General features: G+C 37.4%; 1 long non-coding RNA gene across 1 annotated transcript; it reads right to left on the minus strand.

Annotated features, from left to right (window-relative positions):
* Nucleotides 1-3,629: 3,629 nt before the first annotated feature.
* Nucleotides 3,630-7,957, minus strand: LOC147518622 (uncharacterized). Its single transcript, XR_015214094.1, has 4 exons — nucleotides 7,721-7,957; nucleotides 7,253-7,409; nucleotides 4,611-4,643; nucleotides 3,630-4,536 (listed from the first exon to the last, which is right to left on the minus strand). It is a non-coding gene; the product is annotated as an uncharacterized LOC147518622 (long non-coding RNA).
* Between the last annotated feature and the right edge of the window lie 9,123 nt (nucleotides 7,958-17,080).

The following is a 17,080-nucleotide window of genomic DNA, read 5'->3' on the forward strand; positions in this document are numbered from 1 at the left end:
TATACTTTTTATCTTTGATCGATCGCGGATGACAAATCTATCCCTCAAAGATACATACACACAAGAGGAACTTGATGTTGTTCGACTTGAAATTCTTAGATTCATCCAAAGATAATGGAGCGTTCGAGCCAAGCGTCGAGTCTTAGCTAGGTTTTGACCCTTTCCAATTAAGGTGTGGTGCTTGGTCTCACCATTTTTTTTTTGATATTTTAGATAGAACAAATAGATTGTTTTTTTTTTATTGATGCAACAAGTTAGGTCATTATTATTTTGATATAACAAGTAAATTTGGATGTTTCTTTTATTATTGATGACTCAAAAAAGTTCAAAATTCTTTTAGCAATTCAATGTCTTTGTGTTGGATGTGTAAATTTATTTCTTTTGTTTGTGTTGCACTATGAATTGCTTATTTGAGCAATGTGTTTTTAAATCCAGTGTGGATATATATGGTGAAAATGGGCAGGTTGCAGGTTGAATGAATATGATTAGAATCAAATAATTAGGGGATTTTATTTAAAAAAAAAAAAAAAAAAACTATAAACCACGGTTTGTATCCAACCGTGGTATATATCATATTTATTTCCCACGGTTTTAACCGTGGTATATATCAGTTTATATAACCCACGGTTTGTATCCAACCGTGGTATATATCAGTTTATATAACCCACGGTTTGTATCCAACCGTGGTATATATCAGTTTATATAACCCACGGTTTGTATCCAACCGTGGTATATAAGAGATATTTCCCACGGTTCACATCGAATATAGCAGACTTTTCGGGCTATTAACCACGGTTTGTAAATTCTAATACCACTGTTTTACTAAAAACCGTGGTATATAAGAGATATTTTTCCCCACGGTTTTGTTAGAAGTATTTGTCATGGTGGTTGTTACCACGGTATGAAAACAGTGGCTAAAGGCTTTTTACCACTGTAAATAACAGTGGTATATGAGCTTTCCTGTAGTAGTGCGGGTATTCATTGAATGTGCCATGAATGATCAGATTCTTTGGACTGCCCTAGAGAGGAACTAAGGTATTCGCCTTGCGGGTTAGTTGTATTCCTTGAGTGTACGGGAATGTAGGGTTGGGTATTCCTTGAATGTGACGGGAATGACCTAAGGTATATAGGCACTAAATGGTGAGTGTATAAGAAAAGAAATTGATTATTTGATAAGAGAAATTGATTTGATTATGCGAGTGTATTTGGGCTTGCATTGGAATACCTATAGGATATCTACACATATTATATAAAATTGCTAACTTTCTTTTGCAGGAGGGTAGGACTTAATAATATTTTTGTGCAGGGACGCGGTCCTACCCTTATACAGCAGTGGATATCGGTAAGTTTTAATGCAATGATTTAGATATTAAAACGAGTGATTTGAATGAGTTAATATAATGGAAGTTTTGCTTGGAAAAACACTATGCCGATTGAAATGACGGAACTACCTGTCTTCCAAGCTTAAAAAGATTAAGTTATGGGAAATATAAAGTGATTGTTTGGATAATTAAAGTATGACAATGTTTATATGTGGTTAGTCTACTCATACCAGCAAATTCCATTTTTGCTGACCCATGTTTGCTTTGTTTTGGCAACATGGGTGTGTTCTTGGGAACACAGGTGGAAAGCAGTGGAACTGCGGCGTGTGATTTGGATTCTCGCCTGGAGCAGTCTGGGAGTTTAGTTTATTAGGTCTGATCTTTTGGAAGTATGTAATAACGTAGTTTTCTTTTCATATGACATGAGAATCCGATGTTGAAGACATGTTATTCTTAGAGTGGTTTGATATTTTATTGGGACGGAAGATAGTCTTTTTATAAAGTAATAAAGATAATTTTGGAGATGATTTTTGTTGTTAAGATTCTTTATGATGTGGGTTTTAGGTTTTGACATGTGTTGTATCCACCCCGTCATAGCCTGGGTTTTTAGACAATTGAACATAGTGATGTTTGAGATATTTATATTTCAAATATTCATTTATTTTAATTGTTTAGAAATTCGGGCTGTGACACTATGTCTCCTTACTGAGACAAGAGACGTGAACCCTTCCCAAAACCAGTTTTGCTCTTTTAACAAGAAAATAAATCCCCGCTACCCCGATTTCACATAAATCATTTCACACGAAAGATATCCATATACATAGTTTATATCGAGGAATACAATGCAAAACATGGATATTACATATACATGCATGGTTGATACGCAAACTATTTTTCTCAATTTAAAACAATCAAATCATGCATGACAATAAACACGCTATATATTGGTATGTAAGTTCCTACCTTAGCAAGCTCCGTTCTCCTCCAGCCCACTTAACCAAATCCACTCGAGATCACTCCTATAACATCAGATGTATACGTCGGTCGTTAGAGTTTATCAAACTAACGAGGAAATTCTTATCTACGAAAGTCGAGAAGAATCTCGACGTTAAGAATTTGGTTTCGGTAAATTTTCATCTAACTACGGATTATCAGAGCTCGGGCCATTTCGACCTTTGTTACTCTGACGATCTCTACGGAATATTTCGAGCCACTGCAGGCGCACACGTCAACGCCAATCATATCGCGTCCCATAACGATTAAGATTTTTTTTTTCCCGACTCCGACAACAACAACTAATTCCACTCTTCCATTCACATTAACTCCAATAATCAACAAAATCTTAAACGAGTGTGAACTAACCTAAATTCTCTACAATAGATTGAAGATACCAAAATCCTTACCAAGCCAGTAAAAAAAATAGCTCCTAGCTTTCTGCTCCACCAAAATCGCTCCACTCTATCTCCACCAACAGCTACTGTCGACATTACAAACACCCCCATTCAATTAATTCCATCCATACACCCCTAATCCATCGAAATTTAGTTTAAATATCTATTTAGGAAGAAATTAAACTCACCTTTTACCTTGATACGAGGCGATTTCCAGAAATTTCGAATCCCCACTCTCGCGTTCAGTGTTGTCAAGGTTTGGGTGTGAGGAATTGAGGTTTTAATCACCGAATTTGGGAGAATTTGAGTTTCTCTCTCCTAGGGATTAAGAGATTGGGCAAAATTGGAGAAAATTGGTGCGATTTTTTTGATTTGGGGAAGTTTTGGTTTGGTGCGTTTTTGGTTTGGTGCGATACGGGGTTTTTTTTTTTTTTTTTCTTCTTGTTTAGCTAATTTGGCCCAAGCCCAATATGACCAAATTAAGCTTAAGGCATAATTAGACTTCTAAACCACTGACTAATTTGACTTAGCGTCGTGATTATTTTTTTTCGGCCCATCCAGCTCAATTTAATCTCCTACATTCTATCCCACCGCAGGCTATCACGATAACCCACTCATACGTGTAAGCTGTTAACTCGTGCCAGCTTCGAACGCAGAAAAGCCTCTAACCGACATTTTCGTCAAATTTTCACATATGAGTTGCTAACCTAACGTGGCTTATGAGTCAGAGTTAAGTTTCATTAAGTTACGTACGTTTGAAATATAACCCGACCGACCAATTACATAAATGTCCCTAGGTTAAATATGAAATTTACAAAAATACCCTTAACGAGAATTTGAGTCTTTACAAGCAGGCACGCAACAACAGCACACCACACTCACACACTAGCACCTGCACACACACACACCACACTCACACACTAGCACCTGCACATACTCTCACATACACCACACTACCACCACCTGCCAGCACACATTGACACCACGTGCCAGCACCACTACCACACTACAAAATTCTCAAATTTGATTATATCGCAGTACAAAAGGGGGTGAAACGGAGCTACCGCCTTGCTAAAAGCTACTCCAAACTGCATATATGTCAACTTGCCATGACTATGGGATATGACCTTTAAATTAAATTTTTATTAGAAATATTCGGAGTTTGAGTGATACACCACCTGTCCTAAGTCTCTACCATAGTACACGACAACAAAAAACCTACTCAAGTAACAAATAATATAGTAAACTAATGACTCTTGCATGTATGGCGACCTACTTAGCTATGGCCTTTGCATCAGGATATTAAATCAACAAAAAATTAAGCTTATACCATGCTAATTGCAGCACATAGCGTCAATGGTAATGAACACTTTCTACCAGGGACGTTATCTCAATTCAGTGCTTGAACTAGTGATAATGTGTTCGTTAAAGGACATCAACACCATCTAACTGCCTCATTAGTTTGTTCTACCTACTTCACTTCCCTTATCATGGGGACTGAAAGCTTTGTCCCTTAATATCAATGGCACATATACTCATCACAAAACAGACACATACAAAAGAGAGTTCAATACCATCTTAACTTCAATATACAGCACTAATACCATATGATGATACCCTATAAACAATTTCAGCATATGCACACAAAGTCTATGCATTACTATACCGAACTACAAAAAGAAAACATGAGTCCATGCATTAATATTCAAAGATTCATATAAATAATTGCCCCATAACTTACCAGTTTCTGCTACCCAGTTGATCCTCGGGCCTACCTGTCGCGTGAGGTGTTTAATCAACGGACTTGTATGAGCTTGTTCAAACTGACATGTAATAAGTCTTACCATCAGCAATAAAACACTAGTAATCAGGACACAACAATAATACTAGTAATCACCTGCTGTGTCATCATCCGATCCAGTTACTGCATCTGCACAAGCCATTCCACTTACATTAGTGCTAAATTTTTTAGCCAAACTTATCACAAGTCTTCAACAGTTCCCATAGCAATGCCACCAGCTGAGGACCGCTTTCCCATTCAGTCTATACAGCGCCCACTCCAAGCTTATGATTCTTCTGCTCTATGTTGGCAACATTGTGCTAATAGAAAACACACCATCTATGTTTTGCCAATTGTCTCCCCTCTTTCGGAAGGATTTTTTATATCAAGGACATTGGCCCCCTTTACTCTTTGTTGGGTCTAGACTCTTGAGTTGCTGCCTTTGCGTTCCAATATTTCCATTGGCTCGCTTGACAATGTGTATCATGTTGCTCAATTTATGAGTGCTCTACGCTCTGACCATCTCACTGTAGTTAACAGTACATCTTAAACTATCCCAATAGAACCTTGATTTTCTCCTGGTTTTTGTTCGATTGCTAGTCCATTGTCCTTTCATGCCTTCTCAAACACGAACTGGGCACACGAGATGCTATACTACAGGTGGTACACGAGATGCTATACTACAGGCTTTGTGTGTTTTGGGGTTCTAATCTCATTTCTTAGACATCCAAGAAACAACCAACTGTGCATCTGTCCAGTGTTTGATCAGAGTATTGTTCCCTTGCTCATGTGTTACTTTTAAGCTGCCTCGGTTGCATATCATCTCTGATCTCCAGGTGGCACTAATCTTAGCACCAGTAACCACTTACATGACCATATATACAGTTTTCCATGCTCATACCATGCACAACGAGCTTGACTATGATTTAGAGTGTTTTTGACACTCACAGATGATAGGATTATATACTAAAAGCATTACTTTTGTATTAACTCTAATTCTTTATATTTTCAATGAAAATCATATGGGCAAATGTTATGCATATTATATATGTTATTAGTTATATGCATGTGTCTAATACTTTATGTTGTAGATGATGATATGGTGTGAACACGTAAGATCATACCATCGATCTTTATAAAGTATAAGTAATGTCGTTCACAACCTAGATAGATTTGGACAAACCATTAAATACGGTTGTAGTATCATCCGGTATTAGTCTATCTTGACTATAGGATTACACTAGTACACTTTGTGTGTATTGAACAGGACCAAGTGAGGTTGTTTATCCTTATACTGACTATATAAGAGAACAAACGCCTCTGTTATTATGGATGTTTGTCTTCCTAATCCGGATATAATAACGGGCACTTACATGCATTGTACATTGCTTTAAATCATCAATGAGTGAGATTCATTTGTGAATCAACAAACTCGATGGATTGGGTAATGACATTGTATGTAAGGTGTGTTGTTGATTATAGAAAGAATCCGTGTTCCGCAAGAAGTCGGGTTGATGATGTCCCCTTAAGGAGCTCAAAAAGATTGTCATGTAAACCCTGCAAGTGGATTTATTCCGACATGACAATGAGGTTGAGTGGTACTACTCAAGGACATAAGAAGTTGATTAATGTAGTTATCAGTAACTTGACTTAATCAACGGACATTTGATATCTTAAACACGGGGAGATTAACGAGCATATAATATGGAGCCCATAAATGCTGACACATAATTTGGGATTAGGGCGGTAATGTAACAATGACCTTTAGTGGAATAAACCATTTGTTGACGGACTTGGGCCGTGTGTTCGGGGCGAACATGGAAAGCCCAAGCCCGTATAAATATTTGCATTCTGAATAACGGTTACTACAACATACTTCAATTTAGCCCATTTCTTGACCAGACTATCAATCTTTTGGCTAAAGGTCCTCACAATCATTGATTTCAGCTTGTGCTCGAAACTTGTCTACTAGAGACCGGCAAGTTTGAGGGGGAGTATAATCTTTTAAGTTATATTTCCATTTTTGGCTTGTAATCTTAATCTATCCTTTACGCATTTTACACCTGTCTACTAGCTATATATTGCCAAAGAATTCTAATATGCTTATAAATACCTCAAGATTAGGAAAATAAGATATACAAAAAATTCAGACTTCCAGCTTTCAAGTTTAAAATTTAATCATCTTGTGAGGGTAAAATCAACAATGATTTCAACTCCAATCACACACTATACGCTCCACTTCATTTGAATAATATGTTGTCTAGAAATACAAACACGTATATTAACTAAAAACTGGCAATACTCAGAGAACGATAAAAAATAAAATCAAAGCATCATCAAGTAACATTTCCTTCAATATATTCCATCATCAATTTCATATCCAGTATAACATAAATCATAAAGATAATGAAAAGTTTTCTGAATCTACATGCATTTGCAAAATTTCAATCACCATGTTCAAAAATTTAGACAACAGGCAAACAAAATTCAATTCTAAGAAAATAAACCATCAACAAAGCTTAATAGAGTACAAAATTAGATACAAAATTGTAATTGTATCAATTTTCTGCACACATTTTCCGATCCCAACAATCAAATATTCCTGTAAATGGTCAATTAGAAGTTACTAAGTACTAACACACTCAGTAACAGTAAGAACACCACTTATATAAATATATCTTCCACCAATTGCAATAACGCAAAGAGTGTCCTATCAAAATATTATTATAACTTAAAAAAACACAAGTCGAGGACATTACCTGTTTATGAGAATGCCAACAAACTCATGGATGTACCAGTGCTCCCTCTACTCCTATTTGAACGGCGACAACTATTTCTCCAGTAATTTGTTGCTTCTTTTCTGCATCCGGACCTTTGTTAATTTTCCATACAAAGAGCCTTCCATCTTCGTTCACACTGCACAGAATGAGAGAACCAACTAATCATTTTCCCACAGCAATAAGATAAAGACAACTTATTTCTAAAACAAAACTGGAAAAATTATCCAATAATTATAACATTCTCTCACTATACTTACTGTCAACATCTCGTTATTTTGGACATCATCTAACATATAAATAATTAAAACAATGTGATTACTAACGAAGGAAATCATGATCTAGTCTGAGTACCCATACTCAACGATTAAAACGCCAGCAAAATTAATTTCGGAATTAGAATATACTTGACAGAAAAATGAAGAGATTACAAGAAAATTAAAAACTTACAGATTAGACGAAATACTTCGCAAAATCCAGATCTGGAAAAACTAAAATTCAATCGAAATGGCAAGAGCGATAGAAATGGGGTTTGAAGATATGAGAGGATGTGGTTAGATGATTTGTTTTGATCAAAGAGAATAGAGAGAGAGTGGGGTTCTCAGTTCTCGTTTCTGAATCTGATGCGAATTGGGTGGAGGGTTTCACTCTTTCAGAGAGTTGAGATCGAGAAGAAACCCGATGTCTTTCGAGTTTGACACCTGTGCAGAATACGTGTGCTGATTTCAATTTTTTATTAGCTAAAATCTTTATACCTTTCATGCCCATATGCCGTCACTAATTTTTTCTAGAATTTTCTTAAAAAAAATTAAATAACCTTTTGATTTATTGTGACGCTAAAAACCAAATACTAACGCTTAATTGCCATCACAAATTTTCTGACACCATTTTGGCGTCACAAAACCTCAAAAGCCTTTGTCACAAAAATACAGTTATAGTGTAGTGAAAATGATTTGTTATGAAATTTATATATGTATAGTAATTATTATTGGGCAAGTACATTTTCAAAAGAGTCGGTATATATGCACTGGCGTACAAGCTAGTCTTAATATTAAAGCTCACACAAGGTATTTTTCGAGCTTCCTTAAAATTTCACGTCACCAACCTAAAACGGGTTTTAAGAAACCAACTTAAAACGGGAATCTAGCTTCTATTAAAATGGGAATTCCTCGATCATCTAACTTCTTTAAAGAAAACGGAAGGAGCAACAGTGAATTCATCACGTCATTAATTTTGTTTCCTTTATTGCCCTCGCTATATTGTTGAAATTACATATTTGTCCTTCATTATAAATGAAATAATAAAAACCAATAAAATGGACCCAATCATAAATGTTTTGAACACTTAGTAATTTGGTTGCTTCTAACGTGGCAATATGATTGGCCCATTTATGGGCTTAAGATTTTTTTTGTCATACCTATTTAGTTTAAGAAATAGCCTTTTCTATTAAATTGTTGAGATGTTTAATTTCTTAATGCTATGCTTAATTCAACGCTCATCGAGCGTACATAAATGCTAGTTTCTAATTAAAGAACATCTAATTAAAACATGAATCTTTATTCTATTAAAACGGGAATCACATACACTTCTAAATTAAGTCAACTTTTATAATGGAATATCTCCCCCAATTAAAAATGGATTTTTTTAAAGAACAATTAAAATGATTTGTTAGGAAATTCAACTACATACGATTTTTAAAAAATTCCATGTCGTTGCCTATTAAAATGGGAATTTCTTTCCCTATTGAAAAAGGAAAATCTAGCAATTCTAAACTAAAACGAGAATCTTTTTCCTACTAAAATTAGAATCACAATTCTAAATTAGGTCAATTATTATAACAAGATATCTCCCCAATTAAAACGGGTTTTTAAAGGACAATTAAAACAATTTTGTCAAGAAATTACATATATTCTTAAACAAGGTTTTAAAATAGTCGGTGCGTATGCACAGACCTACAAACTAGTGTGAAAATGTAACAAGTTTTAACTTTATTAATAAAAAAGGGATAAGGGAACTTTATAACAGCCTAGCTTTAATTTATGATAAAAAAACAAAACTGTCATTGATTTGTACATAACATACAACAAAAAATGTCATTTATTTGTTTTGGTTGGCTATGGTCTCTCACAAGTCACAACTCATTCCCCTACTTATTCGGGTCATGTTCGGTTGTACATAAACAATCCAAGTCCGCTTAGGCCCATGTATTTCTTTCACCCATGCTAAGCCATGCTCCTAAGAGAGGAGCCCGGCCATGATTTATATATCAACCTAAACAGCGAGTTTTGATATGTATGTCTATTGTCTACACTAGGAGTGTGCACGGGTCGGGTTTGAGACTAAATCGATGACCGAACCGACCCTATTATATTGGCTTATACTTTTCCAGAACTGAATCAAACCAACTATGTTATACTATCCGAACTGAACTGATACCTGAACCAAACTAACTGGGTTACGGTTTAACCGATATTAACCAACCTGAATCGACCGGTTTTCACATATTTTTAAATTAAATCAATTAAATAGTTAAATATGTATATTATAATATATATTATATATGGCAGGTCGATTCGAGTTGGGTTTGGGGATTAAATTGATGACCGAACCGACTCTATCTATGTTCACATATACTTAACCGAATTGAACCAACTAATAAGCATAACCGACTGGTTTGGTTCGGTTTGATTTTGTGGGTTCGACTGGTTTTATGCGCACCCCTAGTCTACACTAACAGCATGGTACACATTTGATGTATAAAAATAATAATATAAATAAATAGAAGAAAAAGAAGATAAAATAAAGAAAGACACGTAAGTAACAAAATTAAATTCTACCATTGTGGCTAGCTATCTCGATTTTTCAGCCATCACGAGGATTTTCATTTAGGCTTAACTCAATGTTTTGGCAATTGCTTTCCTAAGCGTTTTGGTGACAAAATACACTTCAAACAAAACAATTACCTTTAGTTTTATACTCATCTGGAGAAGAAAAGGAGAGAAACTTATTGGGGTGAAAAGAAACTTGCATGGAAAGTCTCTATTTTATTTAGAAGAGAAAGAAGATTTTATTCTCTAGCTTGAAAATTCTATTACATTGTGCAGTATTTATATACAAAAATATTGGGCAGTATTTTGTAATACACAAAAATGAGCAGTTAGTTTTTTTTTGGTAAATAAAAAAAATAAAAAAATAAAAAAAAATGCGCAGTTAGTCGGTTTCTTTTCGGGTGATTTTGGACACACCCATAAAAATATTCCCGTACCCTATGACTAACTAACTTTTTGCTATACCCCAATAACCACTTCAATCAATTAATATCTCCCAAATTAATTTGGCTTATTTCCAATAGGAGTAAAAAAAGAGAAAAAACAAAAAAACTTATTCTAAAAAGAAACAACGAATAAAAAAATGTGAAAGTAATAATACTCTAGAAGGGCGACCTTGAATCTTTGTGTTATAGTGTTACTGCAGCACACTGCACTATAATAGAACTTCTAATAAAGGTAAAAGAATGCCCAGAAAACAAATTGTCTTTTTCCTTTTCTAGAAATTGTTTCAATTTCGATTTTTTATTTTATTGCAATTACTTTTTCTTTATAATTGTAGAAGGGTTAAAAGAGTTTAGTAGAAATATATCCAATTGAAAATTTCTCAAGCGAAAAATGAGAAAAAAAAATGCATTAATGGCTGATAAGTGAAGGAGGAGGAAGACTTCTTTGTTTTCCCAAATTCTATAATTTTACCCTTTCTAATTTCTTTTCGTAAGAGCGAAAAAAAAATGACAGAAAAAAAAAAGAAAAATAAGTGCGAAGGATTTGTGTTTGCTGGAAAGATAAACACTTGTTTGGATATACTTAATAAAAAAAAAAATAATAATAATTTAAGAATTTAAATGTGTCTTAAATAATTTTATTTATTTATTTCAAAGTTGGGGTACGGGAGTGTTTTTATGGGTGTGTCCAAGATCACCCTTCTTTTCTTCGACTTAATAGTTACAGATGTGAGTTTTGTTGTTACTAATTCGGTGACGTGGACATTCCAGAATCTGCTATTGTAACTGCTTTGCTGACATGGACATTTATGGAGTCTTCTGTTCTCTGATTATATTTTACTTGTCCTTAGGCTATAAGCACACTGGCAATTATGCAACCTCCGGACCCCGCAGGGCCTTGCAATGAAGTCGCAATGAAGTCGCACTGAAGATTTATTCCTCTCTTAGCCTCAAAAGTATTTGAGGGGGAATCTTAGGTACATTTTTTCCTCCAGAGAATCCAAGGTACACAAGACACGGTGGGTCTGAACTTAGAGAATATAATGAATGCTACAAGTGCCATATATTAGGAGGGCGTGTAGGCCTAATAAAGAATTAAATATACTCATCTTGATGTACTCTGTTAATTGAATAATTCTAACCATCCCTGTTGTTGCATTTTTGGTTGTTGTATTTTTAGTAAAAACAATGTTCTGAAAAACGCTGTGCAGTCGTTAGGCGGTGGGTGAGCACTTAGTGCCTATGCCTTTTAAAACAGTCTAGGCACTAGACGTTTTTTTTTTCCTAATAAATATATTATAATATATAGTCATACATATAATATACTAGCTACAAAAAATTAAGATATTAAGTATTTATCATAATTCAAAAAATAAACACAAACAAAAATATTTATTACAAATGGACATAACAGTTGAAGAAGATGGTAAGTGATCTTCTCAAATTGAATAGGGAGACCAAAGAGCGACTTCAATTCATATAAAAACACATTCTTTATCTTATAGTGGCATATAATTTACATTGGACTCTAGTTTTTTAAACTCATTCAAATCTAAAGTATTCACGAACTTTTTATTTTTGACATTTAATTATTTTTTGAAAAAAAATAAAAATTGAGCCGATTAGACCGCTTTTTGAACTGACTTAGGCCTAGACAAATCAGTTGGGCACCACCTAGCGCCTAGAGACCACCTAGACCGATTTTTAGAACACTACTAAATACTAAAAAACATGATTTATATCTTTGATTGGCTTTGCTTGTCAAGTTCCCAACACTCATAGTTCATATATAGTTCTATTTTTGTCATGTAAAAGACTCTAAAACGTGAAATTGCTGCTGCACACCAAGATAAATTTGGTTTGATTAAAGCATTTGATTTGAACATTTTTCATCATATGTGCTTTGTAAGGAAAATGGAATTGAGCAACAGTACAATCTCATATATATTTAGAATAGGCCGGGAAGGTGAGACTAAAGAAAAATGGTTAGGATACAGGAAACATTGAAATTGAACTTATGCATGGGTCCATAAGAATGTATGTATAGCAGGCCATGGGTGCATACGACATTGACAAACTCAATTGTAATACTGAATTAGTACATTGACAAATTCATGCAAGTTGTAAGCAAAAATAATAATAATAAAATAATCTCTTAAATGATTGTCATCTAGATTGTCCAAATTCAAAAGCGCACTTTACCAGTTTACCACCTCACTGGATGAGCTTATACGATATAGGATAAACCTATAACGTACATAATATGATCAGACGGCAGATTCGGGCTAGGCAGATAGCAGCCCATGTTTTATATCACGTACAGAAAACTTTTGTATGAATGATTGTCACTTCTAAATTATGTAAGGACGCGTAGTAAACCCGATTTTGTTTATTGATATTGACTTGATTAGATTTTAATTCTTAGATCAGATGTAACTATGTAAGTACCCGGCAGGGTCTATAAAGCGCCAGTATAGTAGATAAGCTTAATGCATACTATGTGTAAGGGAGTAATATTCTCATTAAAAAATATTAAGCACGCGTTAAGTATGAGTAGAGATTGCAGCGTACTCAAGACATCATCCTCCAAGATCGACTCGCGAGCAGCTCGCTTCATGTAGGTGGTACACTTTAGCTCGCTCAAGAACGTTTCAAAGATGACCGAACAAGCTAGAGTAGAACGATTCGAATAAAGATGTTTTCCCTAATCCAAGGGTAATCATACCAAAGCCTTACATGTACTTCCAATCACCGGGAATTATGAACTACTGCACCCACTCCCAATGATCACCGCTTTCCAACCATAACCAACCTAACACTCATTCGTAATCTCCACCCTACATATGTACAAGAGAATACACGTGTCTGAAAGATCAATACTCTCTTATGCCTATAAATACCACCTATATGAACTACGTGAGACTTGATTCTTCTCTCCCCTCAGAATCAAGAGAAAATACGTAGGCAGCTCGCTCCTTAGCGAACTCGGTCTTTTCCAAATCCAAACCCCTACTTCTTCCTCTTGTATATGTAAGGGAAAAACGCTCCTTTACATTGGCACCGTCTGTGGTCTCGATTATTTGAGAAACCACCTTCACACAAATCAAAAACCAAAAAACCAAAAGTCTCAAGCCCACGAAGCGCATGGCAAGCCTCGAAGCTCAAGTTCAAAGCCTCGCAAACCAGCTAGGTTTAACCAATGAGAGCATTTCCTTGCTCCAAAGAAAAATCTTTGCTCTTTCGTTGCACAAGTAGACGCACAACAACAACCAGCTGGGAACGTCGCTGAGAACGGCATCAATGAAGTTAATCAGCAGATTAACGAACTATCGCAAAGAATCGGTCAAAGTGCAGTGAGAAAAGACGCAACCCAGATCATCCAGAAAATGCTCAAGATGTACTGCGCATCGCCATTCACTACGGAGGTACTAAATAAACCCTCTCCTTAGGATTTCATTCAGCCACGTTTTCCGATGTACGACGGAAGCACATACACTGGGCAACATGTGGCTTGTTATATCCAAAGCTTGGCATTATATAGTGCACCAGAGTTCAATCATCTCCACTGTCGCTTGTTCCCTGCCAGTCTCAAAGATGGCGCACTCGATTGGTTCTTCTCACTCGAGCCAGACTCGATAAAGACCTTCGAGCAACTCACCGATTCATTTGCTAGCCAGTATGTGCATAATAGACGTAAGAAAGCTGATCTAGATTCGCTGTTCCAACTCTCACTTGGTGAAGATGAAACAATTCGTGAATTTCTAAGTCGGTTCAAAGCCAAACTACTGTGTATGGAAGCAGGGCTGAAAGAGTCTTTCGCCACCTTGGCATTCTATAACGCTTGCCGTGTGTGCAACACGGCACTCGCCAGATCACTGATGAAAGAACGCCCCGAGACTTTATCCGAGCCGTACGCTCGAGTCAACAAGTATATAAAGTTGCAGGAAGGCCTGAAACGTCAAGGCCTGCCAGAAGAAGAAGAGGTCGCAGCAATATCAGATGACCCCCCAGCCTCCAAAAAGCGCCCCCGACAGCAAGAGCGGAAGCCGAGAAACAGAATGAACAATGACCGAGAGTTCGCCGTCTTGACATGTTCTCCTAGTTACATTTTAGAAAAGATCAAGTGAGCTTCATATTTTTGACCTAATGTGCGGCAACCAATGGACCGACCTGACAAACCGTACTGCGCATTTCACCGAGCCAAGTGTCATGAGACCGATGCATGCTAGGGGCTAAAGCACTACCTCCAAGATCTCATCGAAGTAGGGCATATCAAACAGTATACCAACATTGTCAACGGCGATTTACACCATAAGCTCATGGCTCGCCGAGTGCGCAGTAGATCCCCACCTAGCCATGACCACCACAAGATTCAAGCTCGCTCCCGTAGCAGAGGATGCCCCAGAGACCGTGACCGTTCTCGCCATGAACGTCGACAACATTCATCAGATCGTGACAACGCCAGAACTATTCATATGATCACTTTTCTAGACGATTCCGTGACATCTTCCAGAGAGAAACGAAGGCGTGTCGGCGCCCTTTAAGAAGTTTATCATTTTTCTTCACAAGCGGCACATGCTCCGCGAAGTTCAGGACGCAACGCAGGGGATATTACTTTCACAGAGGCCGACCTCAACAAGGTTTGCCTCCCTCACAATGATGCACTTGTCGTCCATGTCAAGAACAACGACTGGACAGTCAAACGTGTCTTGATAGACCCTGGCAGTTCGTGCGACATCTTGTTTTATCATACAATTCAAGAAATGAACTTACCTAAGTCAGTCTTTATAGATCCGATTACTCCTCTTTATGGGTTTAATTGCTCCAGGGCCGACCCAATCGGCGATATCATACTCCCAGTTTCAGTGGGATCTAGAGAAGACAAAGTCAATTTCAACACACGCTTCAGCGTTCTAGACATCAAGTCATCCTACAATACTATTCTAAGACGGCGTTGGATTCATCAAATGCAAACTATACCATTCACATTGCATCAAGTTCTCCGCTTCCCAGGCCCAAGAGGAATGATGGAACTTCGAAGCAATTAGCTCGAGGCTTATCATTGTAATCAAATCCTCTCAGCAAACAAGACCACTGACCTGCATACCCATCCAAGGAACGAGCGCACCAGTTATACAATGGCCAAAGACCTGGTTGTCGAGGTCAGAGCCAAGACATCAAAACCACACGCTGGGGGATCCAGCAAGAAGGTCCAGTCGTCTGTTTCTACCCCAGAAGTCAATTCAGCCATTGTTGCTCCACTAAACAAGACCCCAGAGGTCGCATCAGTTGTTGTCAGTCCAGCAGTTAGGACCTCAGAGGTCGTTTCTGTTGCTGTTCCACAAGTCAGCGCCCCAGAAGTCGCACCATCATGTTTTGCACAACCAATACCAATTCCAAAGGTCACTCCAGCCCCTGTTGTCATGACCACAGATGTCACTCCATTTTGTTGTCATCGCCATACGGATATCGCTCCACCTTCGTCTTTGCCGGTTCCACTCTCCCTTAGAACGACAAAGTATCACCAACTGAGGAAACAGTAGCGTCAAAGACAACATCTCAACATGCAGACAGAGAGCGAGTGAACCTAGGAACTGAAGACGATCCCAAGTTCGTATATGTAGGGGCTAACCTTGACCCTACACTCAAGGCCCAACTTGTAAATTTTTTGGCCATAAATAAAGATATTTTCGCTTGGTCGTATGTCTATGTGCCTGGAATAGATCCTAATGTTGCGTGTCATAGACTGAATGTGAACCCTAATGCCAGACCAGTTCGTCAACGACCTCGCCAACTATCCCTGCGATTCCAGAAAGCCATCAACGATGAAGTCGACAAACTTAAGCAGGTCGGTTTCATTAGAAAAGTAGATTATCCAGATTGGATCGCTAACATTGTCGCAGTTCCAAAAAAGAACAGCACAGTTCGTCTTTGCGTTGACTTCACGAACGTTAATCAGGAAACGCCAAAGGATAGTTTCCCTCTACCCCGCATAGACCGACTCGTAGATCAGACATGTGGTCATGAGCTCCTCTCTTTCATGGATGCGTACAGCAGATACAACCAAATCCCACTCGCTGAAGAAGATCAAGAGAAAACATCATTCATCACAGAGCAAGGAATCTATTGTTACAACGTTCTCCCCTTCGGACTTAAGAACGCGGGCGCAACGTATCAGCGTCTCGTCACTGACATGTTTCAGGACATGTTAGGTGACACCATGGAGGTCTACATTGACGACATGGTTGTCAAAAGCAAGAAAGCGGAAGACCACCTCACTCATCTCGAGAAAGCGTTCTCTAGATTGCGCCGAACTCGAATGAAGCTTAATCCTGAGAATTGCCTCTTCGGAGCGTCCTCCAGGAAGTTCCTTGGGTATCAAGTATCACAAAGAGGGATCGAAGCTAATCCAGACAAAATCCGAGCGTTCTTGGACATGCCTGATCCCCAGACAAAAAAACAAATTCAGAAGTTGTCAGGAATGGTCGCGGCACTCAACCGATTCATATCGAGGGCATCAGACAAGTGCCGACCTT

The sequence above is a fragment of the Coptis chinensis genome, chromosome 2 (assembly GCF_015680905.1).
Source record: "Coptis chinensis isolate HL-2020 chromosome 2, ASM1568090v1, whole genome shotgun sequence".
NCBI lineage: Eukaryota > Viridiplantae > Streptophyta > Magnoliopsida > Ranunculales > Ranunculaceae > Coptis > Coptis chinensis.